The 3,645-nt window shown below is 52.1% G+C and overlaps 1 pseudogene; it reads left to right on the top strand.

Annotated features, from left to right (window-relative positions):
* The first annotated feature begins 369 nt into the window (after positions 1 to 369).
* LOC136789450 (U2 spliceosomal RNA) lies at positions 370 to 536 on the top strand (annotated as a pseudogene).
* The last annotated feature ends 3,109 nt before the right edge of the window (positions 537 to 3,645 follow it).

Here is a 3,645-nt window from a genome sequence, read left to right on the forward strand (position 1 = left end):
TCTTTATCTCAACTCACAGGCTTCACTTTCCCGTTTCTCTCCCCTATCCCAGAGAGGGAGGGGGGAGGGTGAGCGAACGGCTGTGTGGTGTTTAGCTGCCGACCGGGTTAAACCACAACGTATACTCTGGCTGAACAAGTATGCAGGAGTTGTGTAGTATGTCAAAAGGTAAATAGGAAAATTATCCGCAGTCAGCACAAAGGGGAGCGACAACCAGGAATTCAACGCTTCCAAAATGTACAGGTAGATTTTACGTAACTCCTTACAGTAGGTAGATTTAAATACTTATTATTCTTGGTAGATCATTTGCAATTGCAAAATTTGCAATTGCATTGTGCATCACTTGTTTCGTACACATTATTATTATTAATCGCTTCTCGGCCTTTGGCTAAGATCAAGTGTAGTATCTGTTCTTATCAGTTTAATATCTGGTACGTCCTCGATGAGAGGACTTATTAAAATTTTGGGACGGTTAGTGGATGGAGCGGGAGTACAGGTGGTGTTTTCATCTATCCCTGCAGTAGCAGGGAGGGGTACCGAGAGGACATGGAAAGCCCACCTGATTAACACGTGGCTCAGAGGCTGGTGCCAACACAGAAATTTTGGGTTTTTTGACCATGGGGCGCTTTACTCGGCACCCGGCCTTATGGCCGCAGACGGGTCCCTATCTCTAAGGGGAAAACGGATCCTAGCCCAGGAGCTGGCAGGGCTCGTTGAGAGGGCTTTAAACTAGGAAAGAAGGGGGATGGGGCTGAAAGAAGGCTTGTTGGAGCTCTGCCGGGGGGAACAATGGCAAAGCCGGGGAAGAAGGCAATGGCCCGACTGAAGTGCATCTACACTAATGCACGCAGCATGGGCAACAAACAAGAGGAGCTGGAAGCCATCGTGCAGCGGGAAGGCTATGACTTGGTTGCCATCACGGAAACGTGGTGGGACCACTCTCATGACTGGAGTGCTGCAATGTCTGGCTATAGGCTCTTCAGAAGGGACAGGCAGCACAGAAGGGGTGGTGGTGTGGCTCTCTATATTAGAGAGTATTTAGATGTTGAGGAACTTGAGGCTGGGAATGATAAGGTTGAGTCCCTATGGGTTAGGATCAGAGGGAAGGCCAACAAGGCAAGCATCCTGGTGGGGGTCTGTTATAGATCGCCGAACCAGGATGAGGAGACTGATGAGGAGTTCTACAGGCAGCTGGCAGAAGCCGCGAAATCGTCAGCGCTTGTTCTCGTGGGGGACTTCAACTTCCCAGACATATCCTGGACATGCAATACAGCCCAGAGAAAGCAGTCTAGGAGGTTTCTGGAGAGCGTGGAAAATAGCTTCCTGATGCAGCTGGTTAGAGAGCCTACCAGGGGAGGTGCCCCGCTAGACCTTCTGTTCACAAACAGTGACGGACTGGTGGGAGATGTGGTGGTCGAGAGCTGTCTTGGGCAGAGTGACCACGAAATGGTAGAGTTCTCTATTCTTGGCGAAGTCAGGAAGGGGACCAGTAAAACCGCTGTCTTGGACTTCCGGAGGGCTGACTTTGAGCCGTTCAGGACACTGGTTGGCAGAGTCCCTTGGGAGGAGGTTCTGAAGGGCAAAGGAGTCCAGGAAGGCTGGGCACTCCTCAAGAAGGAAATCTTAATGGCTCAGGAGCGGTCTGTCCCCACGTGCCCAAAGACGAGCCGACACGGAACTAGACCGGCCTGGCTGAGCAGAGAGTTGTGGCTCGAGCTTAGGAGAAAAAGGAGGGTTTATAATCTTTGGAAAAGAGGGCAGGCTACTCAGGAGGACTATAAGGATGTTGCGAGGCTGTGCAGGGACAAAATTAGAAAGGCCAAAGCTCATCTGGAGCTCAATCTGGCTACTGCCGTTAAAGATAACAAAAAACGATTTTACAAATACATCTACGCAAAAAGGAGGACTAAGGAGAATCTCCATCCTTTACTGGATGCGGGGGTAAACTTAGTCACAAAAGATGAGGAAAAGGCTGAGGTGCTCAATGCCTTCTTTGCCTCAGTCTTTAGCGGCAAGACCGGTTGTTCTCTGGATACCTGGTACCCTGAGCTGGTGGAAGGGGATGGGGAGCAGGATGTGGCCCTCGCTATCCATGAGGAAATGGTTGGCAACCTGCTACAACACTTGGATGTACGCAAGTTGATGGGGCCAGATGGGATCCACCCGAGGGTACTGAGCGAACTGGCGGAGGAGCTGGCCAAGCCGCTTTCCATCATTTATCGGCAGTCCTGGCTATCAGGGGAGGTTCCAGTCGACTGGCAGCTAGCAAATGTGACGCCCATCTACAAGAAGGGCCGGAGGGTAGACCCAGTAAACTATAGGCCTGTTAGCTTGACCTCAGTGCCAGGGAAGCTCATGGAGCAGATTATCTTGAGTGTCATCACGCGGCACTTGCAGGGCAAGCAGGCGATCAGGCCCAGTCAGCATGGGTTTATGAAAGGCAGGTCCTGCTTGACGAACCTCATCTCCTTCTATGACAAAGTGACGCGCTTGGTGGATGAGGGGAAGGCTGTGGATGTGGTCTACCTTGACTTCAGTAAGGCTTTTGACACCGTTTCCCACAACATTCTCCTCAAGAAACTGGCTGCTCGTGGCTTGGACTGGCGTACGCTTTGCTGGGTTAAAAACTGGCTGGATGGCCGGGCCCAAAGAGTTGTGGTGAATGGAGTCAAATTCAGTTGGAGGCCGGTCACTAGTGGAGTCCCCCAGGGCTCAGTGCTGGGGCCGGTCCTCTTTAATATCTTTATCGATGACCTGGATGAGGGGATCGAGTGCACCCTCAGTAAGTTTGCAGATGACACCAAGTTAGGTGCGTGTGTCGATCTGCTCGAGGGAAGGAAGGCTCTGCAGGAGGATCTGGATAGGCTGGACCGATGGGCTGAGGCCAACTGTATGAAGTTCAACAAGGCCAAGTGCCGGGTCCTGCATCTGGGGCGTAACAACCCCAAGCAGCGCTACAGGCTGGGAGATGAGTGTTTGGAAAGCTGCCTGGCAGAGAAGGACCTGGGAGTACTGGTTGGCAGTCAACTGAATATGAGCCAGCAGTGTGCTCAGGTGGCCAAGAAGGCCAACAGCATCCTGGCTTGCATAAGAAGCAGTGTGGCCAGCAGGTCTAAGGAGGTGATTGTCCCCCTGTACTCGGCTCTGGTGAGGCCCGCACCTCGAGTACTGTGTTCAGTTTTGGGCCCCTCGCTACAAGAAGGACATCGAGGTGCTTGAGAGAGTCCAGAGAAGGGCAACGAAGCTGGTGAGGGGTCTGGAGAACAAGTCTTATGAGGAGCGGCTGATGGAGCTGGGGTTGTTTAGCCTCGAGAAGAGGAGGCTCAGGGGAGACCTCATCGCTCTCTACAGTTACCTTAAAGGAGGCTGTAGAGAGGTGGGGGTTGGTCTATTCTCCCACGTGCCTGGTGACAGGACGAGGGGGAATGGGCTAAAGTTGCACCAGGGGAGGTTTAGGTTGGATGTTAGGAAGAACTTCTTTACTGAAAGGGTTGTTAGGCACTGGAATGGACTGCCCAGGGAGGTGGTTGAGTCGCCATCCCTGGAGGTCTTTAAAAGACGTTTAGATGTAGCCCTTAGTGATATGGTTTAGTGTAGGACTTGTTAGTGTTAGGTCAGAGGTTGGACTGGGTAATCTTGGAGGTC

This window comes from Anser cygnoides, unplaced genomic scaffold (genome assembly GCF_040182565.1).
Source record: "Anser cygnoides isolate HZ-2024a breed goose unplaced genomic scaffold, Taihu_goose_T2T_genome scaffold_45_1, whole genome shotgun sequence".
Classification (NCBI taxonomy): Eukaryota; Metazoa; Chordata; class Aves; order Anseriformes; family Anatidae; genus Anser; species Anser cygnoides.